The sequence below is a fragment of the Hippoglossus stenolepis genome, chromosome 8 (assembly GCF_022539355.2).
Source record: "Hippoglossus stenolepis isolate QCI-W04-F060 chromosome 8, HSTE1.2, whole genome shotgun sequence".
In the NCBI taxonomy this organism is placed as follows: domain Eukaryota; kingdom Metazoa; phylum Chordata; class Actinopteri; order Pleuronectiformes; family Pleuronectidae; genus Hippoglossus; species Hippoglossus stenolepis.
The window spans coordinates 21,215,872-21,232,567 of record NC_061490.1 but is presented as its reverse complement, the minus strand read 5'-3'; the positions used below and the strand labels follow the sequence as shown (position 1 = coordinate 21,232,567).

Here is a 16,696-nt window from a genome sequence, read left to right as displayed (position 1 = left end):
AAGGGAACTGGAAGCCGAGGGGGGGGGCATTATTGTTTTGATGTCTTCCCGTTGAATAAAAGAGGATTGCAGTCATTGAATGTGTCTACCCATGATGCACCGGGACACCTCCCTGCTAGGGGCCACTTCTTATCAACCATTTCTCTCTCGCCAGCATTGTGACATTTCAAAAAGCGTCAAACATCCCAAACAAGAATGCATCCGCTTCATCTTCGTAGCCTCAGTGAAGATCAGCCTCTTTGAGCTCTTTGATGTTGATTTCTTTTTGTGTTCCAATGAAATATAAAACTTGCCAACTTCTTTTAAAAAGACGTGTGTCACTGTAACTCAGTGTGGACGGATTCAGTTGGATCAAGTCAGCAGAATCTCACCGTGGATCCAGTCACACCGTGCATGTATGTCCTGATTGTAGCTTGATATGATTTTAACCTGTTTACATTTAACTGGTGTTAATGTTTCTCCATTTTCAACATTGAGATTCTAGTTTAGATCTGATTGTTTTACAAGAAAGTAGCACATGAGCCAAAGCATCTTGCAAACTGTCTGTGTGTGAGATTCCTCCACAAGTATGATTTTATTATTCTACACAGCTCTCAAGACTTTATAATGTGATATAACTAAAAGGTTAAATGTGAGAAAAGTCAGGAAAGAAATAGCCTGTTTTCTTGACGTTTAATAATGTTGGAGATCCCTGCCCCCCCGGCTGGAAGACATTGTTAGATTTTTAGATAAAGGCAGTATTTAATGTGCAGAACACAGGTAGAGAGACACTATGTAAAACTCAAGGTACAAAGCTGATGTAAAAGGGCAGAACTAAAATAACAAAAGGTGTTAACTAAATTATATGAGGTGCAGAATTTTCCAGGATGTGTGAGGTTGGTGCCGTGATGTGCTGGCAGGCAGTCATGACCATAAGAGAGACAGGTTCATTTTAGACAGACAGGAAGGTAACAGAACAAATCCAAAAACAGGCAAAACAGATTTCTAGTTTGGCGAATGTGTTACCACCACAAGGATGAACAAAGTTGATTCGGCAAGATGTGGTGTTTGAACCGGTATACAGCCGGTTCAAACACCACAGAGACCTTCGGAGGTCTAAAAAGATGTAGATGGTGAAGGCTAAACCAAAATTAAATGTGCTGGTCAACAAAGGAGTTCCTATTTGTGTCACCAGCTTGTCCCGCTTGTATGATCAGGGTTTCAGGGCGACTTTGAGCAGCTGCACTTACTGCAGCTCAGCCGGCCCCATAGCTACCTTGTCAGCTTTGTCACTGGAACGCATCACCGGCACACAAGGACTCCGGGGATGGGTCCCAGCAGGATCCACCCATTGGATCCTTAGTTGCTCAGGAATGGACGGACGCATTTGTCTACTGGTCTAGAATGTACACTCATGCTCAAAATTAAAAGTTAGATGCGTCACCTCCAACATTATCATTTAATTGAGCTGTAATTATATCCCAGGAGACAAGAGGAACCATCACCCTGTTCCTCCCGACTTCACCCGCTTCCTCCACATCATTGCCTCAAAGTGAATTCAGTACATGTCAATTCTCTGCGGCAATTCCGCCACCGTTTCTGCTTCCCTTGAGCTCATTTGCCACCAATTCCTCTACTATCATCCAAACTGTTTTTGGAGGCTGAGATGGGTCCAATTCCAGCTCGTACGACATTTCATTACAGCCAAGAATTGAACACATGCTGACCTTCACTCAGCTCCGGGCTTCCATTTCAGGTCAAGGCTTCCTTTCTTTTTTTTCTTACAGCCAATGACGAGCTGTGCACAATCACTGCCCTCATAATGATATCAATCAGAGCCAATCAGCGCGCTCGCTTTTGAAGTGGCAAGCTAATTTGGGCCTTAATGAACCTCATCTTGGTATGATTCTCCTGCCAGTGCTGTGATTGCATTGATCAAGTTAACCTGTGTAGTAACTCAGGAGGGGAACATGTCTTGATTTGCCTGTCAGGCGTTCAGAGGGAGAAAATGTCTTTGCAGCTTCAAAGTGAGGAAGCTGGCTGGAACCAGCAAAGGCTAGCAGTCACTGGGCAGAGGGCCAGTGTAGTGGGACTGGGAAGTGCTTTCTTTTTCTGCCAGACAGTATTTTGGCAACGTCCATATCCTCACATTCTGCCTACAGAGCATGGACATGGAGTCTGGCATTTGCTCAAGGTATTGGACCGGGGGGGACTCTCTGTCCTGTTTCTCTTTCATATATTATACTACTGGATGTCCATCAGCTGTGCATCAACAAAGGCATCGCAATGTCTCTCCTGGTCAAGGTCGAACTAATTTAACCAAGGTTTACAAAAGGGGAGTTGAATTAAGATATTCATATCTTTTACATTACAACAAACATCCATCTTCAGCTCACTGCATCATTATTGACTCCTACATGTGTTGTTTTCTTAAATTAAAATGTCTGCTGTTGCAGAGAGACTTTTTCAGTCCATTTCTAGCACAAGCACAAACCCACGGGTGTGTGAAAGTTAATTCTTCATTTTGGGAGCTGGAGTGTGACCAGTTAGTCTTATCTCAGGGCCGACTCGCCAGGTTTTTGGAGAGATTCCAGCATCATCTCACAGTGTTCGACATGGGAGGGAGTTTGTTCCGAGTTAAGTTTGAAACTCCATCCTCTGATGAGGACCATGAAATGCAATTCGAAAGCTCTGGTAAAGTAAGGGGGCCTTCAATTAATGAATCAACTTGTTTACTCAAGTTAAGTAACTTGAAAGTTAAAATAAGGCAGATTTTAGCACTAAAACATGGGGAAATATTAATATAGTTAGATTCATTCAAGCATAAAAAAGTAAAAACAGTATTTCCCTGTAATACAATCAAAATACATTATTTTATGTAAATGGTAGAATAAAGTCCAAGTACCTCAAAGTTGTACTTTCACCACTGTTTGAAAAGAATGAGGGAGCAGAAACATTTAAAACTGGAATAGTATATAGATCTCAGGGAATTAATAAATGCAACCTAATCAGCTCCCATGAGAAAAGAACCATTGAATAAAGGGAAAAAAAACTTTTATAACCTGCTATTTTCAAGATGTGTGGAAAAACAGCGGTTTTTGAAAGATTCAAGCGAGAATTTAAGCCAATAAAAGGAAAACCTGAGATGAGAAGAGGAGAAAGCGCTTTCTTTTTATATAATTGAGCTGTAATTGTTGAGCTGTGCACTCAGACACAGTTGCCGCCAGACAGCCAGGTCACTTTAATTGCCATCCACAGGTGAAAATAGCTTCTTTTCTCTAACACACTTAACTGAATCCACGCGTCTAATGGCCTTTCCAATGTGTTTATACGCTGACGTTTTAAGTTTGAGCGAGCATTAAAGACGTTTCTTAGTCTGTCTGCTAATTGGGATGTTTAAGGAGAGGGACAATTGGTGGATCATTGGTCTCGGGGCGTCACACTGAGGGAAAAGCAAAGAAAGTAAGAGAGGGGCAAGTGACAAACAGCCACAGTTAGACGGTTCTCAGCTGCCGAGCAGGTAGCTGCCCTCACAATGTGACACATCTGCCACCTCAAACTAGGTGCACACACACAGGAGCTGCCAGCAAACCAGCACGCCTGCTTCTTTCTGTCCCGCACATACTCTACAAAGCTTTTCTCCCATGCCACTGTGGTCTCAAAATATGCCGAAGTAGTTCCAGGTGCTGCTAAAAAGAAAGAGAAGTAGAAAGAAAGAAATGTTCAGCCTTCCGTGGGGACATTACTGTGGCAGGAGTGACACCGTGCCTTCCCAGGAGACATCCCGGCTCTGCTGTTGTCACCAATGTGGACAGAGCGAGTCCCTGCAGCCGTCTGAAATTAATACAAGCTGACCAGCAGCCGGCTGTCTCAGGCTGGATGGGGACAGCACTCTTATTCAGGGTGACAGAACCTGTGACTTGTCCCAACAAAGTCTGGGTGCCCTGAATGTGCTCGGACGTTAACGAATGCCACTCAGCATGAGGCACTCTCTTGATTACCACTGACTTTGGCTTGGATAAGTGAAATAACCACGACAAGGTGACTTTCACAAAGCAACAACATGTCCAGCTAAGTCACACCGTGTCCTTCCAGAGAACACAAGCAAATCTAAGCTTGACAGAACGCTTGAACTTCATTACCTTGCACTGTTTATAGCATGAATGCCTCTGAGTGCAGCTTCACCCACAAACATTCGCTCCCCTCTGTGCAGGATTTGCTCTGTTGTCACAAAATGGCAAATAATTGGTAATGTTAAGTTGATAGTTTTCCACACATCAGTAAATAACATTTAAACATTGGAGTCCCGACCCAAAGCCCACCGCTGATTTGCACATCAGCCCTGGCAACTCAAATGTGACAAATCCAGTCAACACACGCTCTCACATACGAGTCTTAAGTGAGACCACTTCTGCAGCTTTGTGTTGTTCTGCTGCCTCATCGATTAAAGACCTGATGCAATCAGCAGGTGTCTCAGGAAGGTGGAGAGCTGATGGCCACATGGTGCAGATCTGTCTCAGTGTTGGGTCAGTCAGTCCCATCACACTCCCTCTTCATGGGCACATTTCTGATTTGAGGAGCTGCAATTCACAGATGATCCGTGTGAGTTAGTGGATTTACACACTGAATAACGGATTTTTGGTTGCAGTGGAAATTATCTAACACACCTGAAAAAGCATATCACATGACCAGTCACGTACGCTGGGCGTGTGCATGCTGGTGTAAACAGGAAGCAGATTGTTGCTTAGTTCCAAAATTCTACCAACAAGGAAGAGAAATGGTGAAAAATAAGACGTTGGGTTTCTTTTCTTGGGCCGACGACGACGTGGATCTGTTACTGACTGAGAGTTCTAGAAATACTTTGCATTCACTGCATGTAGTCAAGTCGTGACTGTTGAGACCCAATAATGAAGTAAATGTGGGTGTTTTTCAAACTAAAACTGGGCCAGCAGCATTTTTCAAAAGCCTCAGTTTTAGTGGCTTGAAATCTCTGTTAGGACAGACGAATTTTTTTATTAAATATCATTAGACCCTTTATTTTTTTTTTTAATTGCTGAAAACCACACTACGAGAAAGGTGAGTGTAAATTGACGTACTGAAGATAAATGAGACAAATAAAATAATGACCTGAAACTGGTTGTACATCTCTGTTAAGTTGAAGCGGAGCTGCGATTAAAATTGTAATTCCATGTAGGCTCATTACGACTGACTTTTTTCACAGTGTCACTTTTTTTTCACTCATTTGACACATTGCTTTAATAACCTTTTTTTTTTTTTACGTAATTTATTCCACTGTCTCATCAGGAAACCACCACCACAAAAAACGTAGCTGAACAGGCCGATGAATATGTTCCATCCCGGACCCTGACAGAATATTGATTTAGTGCATCACTCTCAAGCGTGGCTTTCTGAACAATTTGGCAGTCGTCCATTTGTTGTGTTGAGGCACCGATCACTCTTCTCTGCCTGCCCCCCCTCTCCTCTCATCCATGTTGTTGGAAAAACCGCGGCCAGGGCATAAAACATTGTAAATGCACACTGTTTCAGCCGGGGCCGATAAAATCAGTTTTAGTTTATAGAGCCAATATTAAAAAAAGTGTGTATACACAACAATATCACCCCTGTTTAGCCTTTAAAGCTGAGTGTGCATGTAAGCTCTGACGATTGTGCGAGATGGGCAAATCCTTTCTTCCCCTGTAGATGTGGGCAACAACATCATCACACCATCATTCTGGTTCCTTGTTTCACTATCATTGAAACACGTCTGCTTTCTCTCTGTCTTTCTTTTGTCCATCTTCTCTGTTCTCTCCCCCTCCACCTGTACTTGCTGTCTGTCTTGGCGCTTTGTGTGTCGTAACTTATAATTAGCATAGAAAGACCAGGGCCCCATGCAATATCTATGAGCTGTGACATTTGTGGCGAGACAGGGTTCCCTCAGATGACCCTGGGGCCTCGCACAGTGAAGGGTCCAGTTAAAATCAGACACCATTACTCACCATCTTGTAGGAATATTCAGACCAACATCTCCGGTCCAGACACATGAGAGATATTCCAGTTCATGTGAGAGGTCAAAACAGCAGATTCATGGTTATTTGTATTATTGGTCATGCCTGTAGCCGTATCTTAACAGCCGGTGCAGTCTAATTTATTTCTCTGGTTAGTGTTCCTACAACAATAACACAAGCCTGCCCAACACCCTGAGGAAAATCTGCACTGAATCATATTGGCATGTTCCAGAAGGAATGGTTAAGGGCCAGTAGCCACAGTTTTACTGGTGCTAATCTCAGGTGGGAAAGCTATGAACCAGATGCCTGCATGGTTCAGCTCTGGCGTCGCCTCAGTGGCCACACAATCGCCACAGCGCCATTGTTACCAGGGCTCCTGCTATTTTCAGATAGGGTCAAACGTCAGTGGTTTTGCCAACACATGTCCAGATTTCACACTTCTACAAGCGAGTGTTGTTGAAAAGTGGTCAATACAATCATAGTGATTAGAATTGTTTCATTTAGAATTTTATTTTTGTATAGCAACACAACAACATCTGACTGATGTTGAGACTATTGCTAACGTTGTGTTTCAAAGCGCTGTAATCACACATTTAAATGGTAGTTAACGTTTAAAGAGGTAAAACTAAATGTTATGTGGTTTAACTGCTTCATACCTAGTGAGCACATTGTGGAAAGTATGCGGAAATGGAAACATATTGGGAATATCCTTGTGGATAAAAGGAAACTGGATGGACTTGGCTCAGTAGTTTAATTATGAAATTTAATCCAGTTTAACACTTTGCTGATATCAATGCAAAGTGTTATCAATCAACCTATTTTCTATTTGGGCTCAGACGAGCTCTACTATATTTATTTGTTCCCCGCTCCCTGGGCCTGAATCCTGCACCGGGGTCTTTTGGCAGGAATCAAGCGTTTCTGTTCAGCTCTCCTAACATTATTTTGCCTTCAGACAGATGAAGCATGGCCAATCCCAAGCAACAATCCTCTTTACTGTCGAGCTGTGAGTCTGAACTCAAGCCGAGAATCTCGTTGATTTGTGCCACTGAGAAGACAGAGGAGTGGCAACAGGATGGATGCGACCCACCACTGAGAAAATGAGTGGAATCACAGCATTTTCCACCCAGCTGACACCCAGGACAGATGGAGCTAGCAAACGCTGCGGCGCAGACCCAGCCAAAACCATGGCAACAGTGTGCACGTGGCAACAGGAAGCGTGCAAAGCCTATCAGAGCGGGGAGAGCATTGCCATCTAAGTAGGTCCCTGAGGTAGACTCATAGAGGATGATAGCCTAACGAATGGAGGTCTGGACTGAAAGAATCAAGAGTATCCCTCATCACGGTTGTGGAAGACTGAGAGGAATATAACACCATATGTTTCATATCCTAAGGGGATGATTTGATATAGGCTGCGACAACTACCATTTTAGATCACAGCCAAAATGGCATTTCGTCAGTGATGCTTCTGTTGTGCTGATAAACAGAAGCCTGGAGGCAAGTCTACGGTCGGTGTGTTTTTAGAGCGTTTACATTGTGAGAGCTGCCTCTCCGGAATCCTAATTCATCCGATTTTCCCTTCTGTTATTGTATTTCTGTACTGTCGCTCGCCCACAGGGACTTTGTCACTTTGCTCCTCAGAGCAGAAGATCACCTGCACAACCGATAAGAGATTCTGTGTCTCGCTCAAGGACACTTGAATACGTTTGACCCCAAACCCTTTGGCTGAATGAAAGTCTGACTTCTTCACCCCATTGACCAAGCAGCTTGCTGCAGAAAGTAGACTTTACTTTAAGTGTTTGATTTAAATTCATGAAAAAACCTTTACAGCATCAGAGGATTGATTTACAAGATGTTCTGAATCTAGAAAAAAAAATGGAACTATTTACAACCGCTGTAGTCGACACAAATGTTATTTTCTACGCTGTGGTGAAAACCAAACGCTCCCATTTCATCACGCCATCTACTTCGGATGGAAAGGCAAGAGGTGTGATGTGGGCGGCCAAGGTAAATGTCATAAAACATGTTCTCATTACACAGGTAGGAAAAAAAGAAAATAGGACTCCAATAAATTCAATAGAGTTGACATATAAACAGCTTTTTTTTCCTTTTTTCTATCAGATATGAGGTATAAACGCCTGATTGGGAAGTTGAATGTGACACTTACATGACCCTGGTTTTAAATTCTCAGATCACGTTTTCGGTCACATTTTCTGACACCTCTGCTTCAGTCTGCTTCAGTGACGGCAAACTCTCATCTCTGCATTTCCGGATGAGCTGCACTGTAACACCTCTGTTACAGCTCCCACACATTTAGCCTGAGACAGACAAAACGTCAACAGAGGGACTGTGCAATTGTATATATTGCCATCTCTCAAATAGTTTTCACTGAGGTAATACTAAGGTAATGCCTCTTACCTCTTCAAGAAGATTCCACTTCGACCTTGTACTGCTAGAAGTTTCTTTCTTAGAAAGTAGAATGTATGGCATCATAGCTCGTAGATGAAATGTCTGTCATAAGAAGTGAGTCGACGTCTTCCCAACAGAACTTGTGGAATTTAGTTTCTTGAGTGTCTTACTGGTTTCAATTTTCAAGGAAAAGCTGTGAAATTTTGTGGGTCTGAAGGGGGGGGTTATCTCCGTGACGCAGCCGTGCACTGCGTTAAGCTGAGTTGCCTTTTATTTCCTGACTCTATGGAGGCTTTGTGATTATGTAGGAAGGATTTTTTTTTTTTTAACGAGGATAGATTACATAAAAAGTTTTGTCACTCAGCTCAGCAACTTCCCTCCGAAGCCCTCACACTTCAGAGGCACAGTGCAGTCAAATTACTGCATGTGCTGCTTGCGCTGATATGCATGACAGCACAAGTGCACTCTGCTTACGACACTGTACCTCTTCACCATCTCACAATTCACTGTCAGCCGCTGACGGCATGAAAGAGGAAGAATTAACACTATAAACATTAGTCTCTGAAAGCCTGTCATAAGGCTCATTTATGCTCAACGTTAGATACGGAAACAGACGGAACCCTCTGTAGTCTGCATTCATTCCGTCCGTATATCTGTGCATCTTAAGGATACGGACCAAACAGCAATAACGGAGCAGTACCATTGAAAATCATGGGGGGGGGCAGTGTAGTCAATAGTTCAGACATAAAGAAGAAATTTCTTCATGTTTTTTTTTGAGTCGGTAAGAATTTACCAGTTCACCTGGACACATGGATGAGGACTTTCTTTGTTAACTCTTTCACCCCCGACATGTGTTTTTGTTGTCAGAAACTCTCCCTCTCCCGCAGCTTATAAAGAAGCCCCACTCCTCTCTCTCCATTTCATTCTGTCACAAACAAACATGTTCGTATCGCCAACTGAACCACAGATCCACGGCAGGTCTCACACAAACCAAATCTGATCTTCCTCATCTTGCCTCGCCACTTCTCATCCCAGTCAAAGATTCACACTCAAACCTCCCACTTACCATAAAAGCCATAAAAGCCATAAAATACCATAAAAACTAGGGAAAGTATTTGTGTTTCCAAACTATTGACCCTATAATCTTTCCTAACCCTCACACTGTCTATATCATTCACACAAATTCCCACTGGGTGAGTGTCCTTTCAAATCCTATTAAAAACAAGCCCACACACGAGTGCGAGGAATGTGTGAATAAATTTTTCTCACCTCAGATCGAGGACTGTAGCGATGGTTTTCAGACTCGTGGATTCAGTCTCATGTAATCTGTTTTTGAACGCTTCTAGCATTGGAAGTTTTAACACCATGGTCAGTCACTACTGTTTTCTCAAGAAGAGGAGGTAGAGCTGTTGGTGTTTTCCCTCACAAGGTTGCCGGCAAGAGCATTCACTGTTTGGCACGACTACAGGAGGCATATATATCTGTGCCTTGGCAGAGTGTAGTGTGGATCCAAGAAGGACGAGGGTAGTCTGAACCCTTCGTCTAGCAGCGTCAGATATTCAAGGCAAATGATAATTTTGGCATAAAATTGTTTTGGTTTCTAGCTATCCTTGCTGGAGGGTTGCTGTTGTTGTAATGCCTCTGTTGAAGGAGATGTGATTGAGCGGTTAAACAGTCTCTCTCTCTCTGCCGTAGTGAAGCTAGCTTTGATTCACCATATTTCTTTAACCTTTAGGTGCCAGATAAGGTTCCAGGAATTGAAATGTTGTGGTTTCTTTCCTCCATGAGGGATTTCCTTGTAGGATTCCCAGACTGGTGAAGCCTTTTTTGCTCAGTGTAGTTGTTTTGTGTCCTCTGAACTCTACTGAACAATTGACCCTCTACATTCGAAGATCAGGGGCTTTATGTTCATGTTAGCAAACCATTTAGATTGTAATGACCACATAGCCTGGCTCTCCAGCACCTCCCTGAGGACCAACTTGTTTTTTGAATCCACTGCTTCTCTTATTGAACATTACAACCTCTGGGTAAATCTATCGGGGCTTTAAAGTGTCATACTCTGTTGTTGATGAGAAGTTGCTGACAGGAAATAAAAAAAGTGGGAAACGTACATCACCCACACAGCCGTGCAGTGTCTCAGCCATTTGCATGTAACTGACAGTCAGTCTCAGAGGATTCTTTCTCCCTTAGACTTGAACAAGAGCTCTCATATTCCCTGCAGTTTCTTGGGGAGCTCTGTCTGCCTGTGCCCACACAGGAAGGTACCTGTTAGCTATTCTGTCGGGCTGAGTGGGCCAGGAGGTGCACCGCTGTCCTCCTACTCGATGCCTGTGAGACTCCGCCATGCCTCTAATGAGAAGTGGACCTGACGTTTTCTCCAGCTGCTGCTCCTCTTAGCGTCCCATTAGCAACCTCGTCTTCCTGTTCTTCTTCCCACAGTCGCGATGGCACAGAGGTTGAGGCAATTTCAGGTTGAATTATTGATTGGTCACTGGCTCTGTCTGATCTTCTGATGCAGGGAGGGACTGATGGGGTGTGACATCTGTCAGAGCGTCAACAGGTATAAGAGTGTTGCTATGTGACAGGAGAGCTGTTATTTTCCCTGTGCAGGTCATTGAGTGTGTGTGTGGCACAGGTCTAGCTGATGGGGTCCAATGTGCCAACATTATTATCTTTCAAGGTGTGAACACAATGTCTTACAGTGATTTGCTGTGACAGGCAGCTCACAGATGGCTGCAGGAACATGCTTAGGCTCCATGTATTCCCCTAACAGTTGAACATTGTTGGTATTAACATCTTCTCTCTGGATTTCCTCCTTGTTCACATCACGCAGGCAGGACATCGCAATAAAACTGCACAGCAATCCACTTCAGATGAAAATGGGTGCAACCGATTTCCCAAAGAACAACTGTTAGCATCCGCTGCCATTTGGTGGTTGTTATATTGAAACTGAAACATCCCCATTAATGACCACTCTTGAATATGTGGTTGAGTGACTGTAAAAAAAAAACACAAGAATCCTTAATCCTTAATCCACCCTTAATCCTAATTCTGGTTATGACTAACAAACAGGGCAGATATAATGGTGTACTTTCAGACTCACTGTAATTAGGCCCTGGGCAACATCAGGAGCTGAGGCACAAGGCAGAGGGTATATGTGCACAATAATTGCATAATTGACTGGAGCGAAATAACAGCAACTGTGACTGCTTTATTATACAGTAGCAGCAGTAAGCAAACTGTGAAATCATTTGTATGAGCCCTGTTTAGTGGGTCAATGGGAGGGGTGGCAAATAGGGTGGGTGGCTCATGTACTTGAGAGACGAACTTTTTAACCTGATGAATATTGCTCAACAATATAGCTGTAATGGGGACTAATTTCGAGTTGCTCCTTTCCAGCAGGGGCTTTAATGAGCATCCACCACTTGTTTGTTTTCCAATTTGGACTTTGTCTGGTACTTACATTTTACCGCTGCGTTTGTTTTCTGAGAAGGCCTCATGCCTAATTTATTGGATCTGCTTTAGCATGTTCGCCTACTTGCTCTCAGGCGATGCCGTGCTGCGTAAATTATGCAGGGTACTTTTCTTTTCTGACATCAGGCGTGAGCAGCTGATATGGGACTGCGCGCGGCACCTTAGCAGACAGTTTCAAGGCATCAATGTCACTCAGCCAGCTCTGCTGATTGAGACCTGGAAATGTGTCGCAGGCAGAACATTACAGCTTTGAGGAGTAAAACAGAGCAGAAAATTGCAGTTAAATCCCTGGCACGGATGCAAAAGATAATAAAATATAGCTTTTTTAAAATTAGCAATCATTACACTTCCCTTGGTAATGGTTCGTAGAGGACCTGCACAGCAATAGACACCAGGCTTTCTTTAATCCTCCCCAAGTTGACCTTTAATATTTGATATGAATTTTACTCTCTACTAATGCAGCTCAATATAGCCACCAGCTATCACTGAATAACCAAAGCAGGGATGAAGTTTGCTCGAAGGCAACAGTGTTGATTGTACCGAGGATCCAGACTTGTTGAACCACAGTCGGGTGATGGTGCTGCGACCTGCGCGCTCCTCTGCTTCTCAGTCTTCTCACACCAGCAGCTTGTGAAATGAAGAACAAAATCAATGTGCAAGGTCTACTCCAGTCAGTCTTGTCAGATCCAGCTGAAAGGGTAGAAATATTTGTCTAGACAACTGAAGCCAAGGACTCCGATATCTGTAGAGTATGTTTGACTATTCCTATGTTCCCCTGCGAGGCCCAAAAAGTTACAGGGAAAAGAAAATGATTCTAATAATGATCAACACTGCTGGGAGAGAAACTAAACCAGTAGAATCAACACTTTGCTTCAGTCCAATTGAGCAAATGAGCATGTTGCCTTCAGGATGGATGTTAGTACCAGCTCTGATCAGGGCCTATAGGTCTAAAAATGACAATTCCAGTACAGACATTGTTTTTATTTCTTTGCGGACAGAGCTTATAGTATCTGCTGCCTTTTAGTAGAAGTCGTTCTCCATCGTTCAGGACAAAGGGAGAGAATGATGAGATGACTTGCATGTTGGTGGAAAGTGGTGATGTAGGGATAAGATGTTGGGTTTCGATCCATGGTCTTAAATTTCCCTTTTTCAGATCAGAGGAGTCACAATATCTCACCCACTGAGTTTTTAGATTTGGCTGTTTATGGAAAACAGAAACTTGAGGTGACTTCTAATGAACTCATCGTACAGAGGCAGGTTACATAAAAACAGCTGTGAATCAAGACAGCATTATGCATGCCCTCTTCATGAGCTTTAGTCTCATAATCAAGGAAACCACAAGCAGTCGTCTGAAGCAGAGAAAAGAATTGCCTTCACACTGCCGTTCAGTTCTCCATGACAATGTAGCTCAGCACCCGATTCTCCTCCTCAGCAGATCAGGTTCCCAGTCTGCTTTGTCTCCTCCATCTCTGTAATGTGAAGAAAGAGGAGGTGATGGCACATGTAAAAGCGACGGGGCTTTGTTCTTGCATTGAAAGAGCCCACAGTTTCTCTGAGAATCAGCGACACAGTCTGGGATGTGTGCTGCTGATGAAGCTCTGCTCTGGCTGCTGAAAACCCATCAGCAACCCAGTCACGTTTTATTTTCACTTCGCCCATCACCTGTCTAATCAGACCTGAGTGTCCCAAATGTGAATACAAGTCTGGGGATATTCTAATGTTTGGTTTTGTCAACAAATCCTATGGAAACACACAAAACTCAATATAAATAGATCCACCTGAAAAGTATTGCTTCAAGACCTGAAGTATTTGGACAAAACAGCTTTTTTGTTTTTAAGGCTCTGAGCTTCAGCCCTTTTATTTGGAAATAAAATAATATCTATAATAATAATGGATAGTTCATTGAAGTGCCAACTCTCAGCTTTGATTTGATTAGATGTACATTAAAATAGAAGACACAGTGTAGGAGATTTAGCCTCTTAAACAGAAAGTGCCAGCATTTTATGGATTTTAAAGCTAATTGGACACTTGGCTGCTAAATATTTCTTGGGCAGCGTTGTGTCGTTTAAATGTTAGTTCATACCATCGACTGTATATAAAGATGGATGATGCGTCTTTACTTCCTCTAAGTATCCAGAAATGCAGCCAAAATACCCCCGATACGAGCGCTGCCATCTTGCTATGAAGACGTCATTTGCCGCTTTAGAGTCACCCACACAGTGCACGGTAGCGATCGGAAGATGGAGTCGCCGTAGAAAGGTTACGCAGACGAGACATTTCATTTGACATGTACTTTGACTTTTTAGTTTGGTCCATGTCTCATCCACTTACATGGAGGAGACAGGATTCATGACCCATACTGCAACGAGCCACCAGGGGGCAAACAAGTCAAGTACAATCAAAGCTCACTCGTGGTTCAGAGTTGACTGAAAGTTGCCAGTCGAAATGTAGGTGACCGTGCAAGTAAAAAAGATGAAGCTCAAACATGTTTTTATCAGAGTGATTTCGAGGTTTGGCTGCTGGGTTCATTGTAATAAAGCAGGTGTGTGTAGGAAGATTAGAACCGTCTGGTACCTGATCTGAGCTGCATCTTCCACGTGATGAAGACTTGAGGCAGGAGACCCTAAGAGCTGCAGTGAAGCTCTGGAAGAACTTCAGGAGCACAAATGTAAAGGTTTTTACTGGTAAACAGAAGTGGCAGGTCAAGAAAGCTTTCTCAAAGCGTCTCTCCGCTCGGCTCTGATGTTGTTTGCTATGGGAGAGATGACTACACGCCTGATTCACGTCTTCAGCAGTTAAGATCTGACAGAAAAGCCATTTGTGTCCTTCTATCCACGATCCGACCGGGAATTCAAACTGAAAGGGAAGAAAACGACCCGTCGGCTGTCACCTCCGATCAATGTGGCTCATTGCTGGGTTCCACCATGCTGCCGTTCTTATCAGACAGGTAGAGAAAGTCAGAAGAATACTTTAAATTGTGATCATAAGCGATCTGTACTTTACTGATAGCTGTGGATGGATGAGGAGGAAGGTCCAAACACACAAAGTTTAATTACTGTAGCACTTCAGTAATGAAGTTCCTCTGCTGGAGGAGGCTCTCAGTGTGGCACCGGAGACCAGCAGCATGACAGCCAAGACAGATTTATGAACACTGCCCTTAATTTAGCGTGTGTGCCTCCTACAGTAAATCACAGAGCAGATGTCAGCCAAAGGGGTTTTTACTATAATTAATCAAGTCATTTATTAACAAGTAAACAAGAATACAGGAGCGAAATATAATCAGCCAGCGTATTGGCTGTTAGTGTAGGAGCGTGTGTTTAGGTGTTGTCTGATGAGCGTTGGTTTCATTTCAATGTGCATCGTTACATTACACACACTGAAGTCCATTTCTGGGGAGAAATTCATAATGATGCAAACACAACACACAAAGAAGAGCAAGTTTGTGTGTGTCTGTGTGCCTGTGGGTTTCTGGTTTATTGGAGAAGCAGTGGTGGTAGAAAAGACCGATGAGGAGACATGAGACCAGGTTCATTAGTGTTAGCTTTGACAGAATAGAGGGGACTCAGGAGGGAATATAACGCACACACACACACACACACACACACACACACACACACACACACACACACACACACACACACACACACACACACACACACACACACACACACACACACACACACAGAGAGAGAGAGAGAGAATTAATAAGTGACAGTGTAATGACACCCTGGTTGCAGCCCACTACTGTGTGTGTGTGTAGCCAGAGTACTGGGAGCAGCTGATAGAAACACATAAAGTGTCACATAATTTCCCCTCCAATGTCTGAAACAAACACAAGAGCAGAAATGTGAAATTGGTACATTAAGTAGAAGAGTGGATGATGAGGTGGATACAGATTTTCTAAAAAACAGATGGAGCTTTACTACTTGTTATAGTTTAGTTCGATTATCAACACAATGAACAGCTCCAGCAAACTTCCACAGATCGTGATTCATGTCTTATAACTGCAGAACTTGCCTCCAGAAGCAAAGTAAACCAATGATAGTTGTCTGCACATTGCAAACCTGATGTGTTAACAGGTAATTCTGCATGATTTTAATGGTGCAAATTAAACAACAGCCTTCAAGTTGAAGCACACAAAATAACTTGATGAATTCACAGGAACATCATTCTTGACATGATCCCTTGAAACTGTAGTTTCAAAACAAGCATGATTAGCTTCCCAGTGTCAGACCTTAACGTCCCGATTATGTATTTTAAGAGTAACACTTCCCGGAAAATGTTTTCCTCAGAGCGCAGGAAAGTGGTTTCTACAAAACCAATTGCATTTTCTCTTTTATTCTTCTCCTGTCATCTGCTGATTCCCTGCAGCCCAACTCAGAAACTCCCTTTTTCTGATCTGTCTTGTGTCCGGACGGTTTTCCCTCCGTACACCACGTCTGTCTCTTCTCCGTCACTTTCTCTTCTCCATCTTGTCTCCAAGGATTTCTGCCTCTTTTCCTCTCGCCTCTGCTCTGCTACCTTCATCCTCTTTGTCTCCTCAGACGTCTCCTTTCATTTTCAGGATTTCAATGTCTTACTTCACCATCCAATCCTTTGTCCCTAAGCATTGTTCTCTCTGGCTAAAGATGTGGTGACTGATAATCCAGCTCATAAGATGATACGTTAACTTTGCCTCGGCCTCTGGACCGTGGCCGTGGGGATGGATGTGTGGTTTTAAACGGACTGTAGATTACATCGATGAGATTGCTTTTAATCCTGCTGGAGTTCTGGTGTCGCAAGTCTCACATAATTAGCTTTAGAGGGGAAACTGGGGGGAAAACGTGTGCAGG

The 16,696-nt window shown here is 43.3% G+C and overlaps 2 protein-coding genes across 3 annotated transcripts in view; both read left to right on the top strand.

The window, feature by feature from the left end:
• LOC118113339 (B-cell receptor CD22) overlaps positions 1-16,696 on the top strand; it is a 1,629,935-nt gene that overhangs the window by 716,760 nt on the left and 896,479 nt on the right. The window lies entirely within an intron of this gene.
• LOC118113363 (mannosyl-oligosaccharide 1,2-alpha-mannosidase IA) overlaps positions 1-16,696 on the top strand; it is a 167,333-nt gene that overhangs the window by 133,501 nt on the left and 17,136 nt on the right. The window lies entirely within an intron of this gene.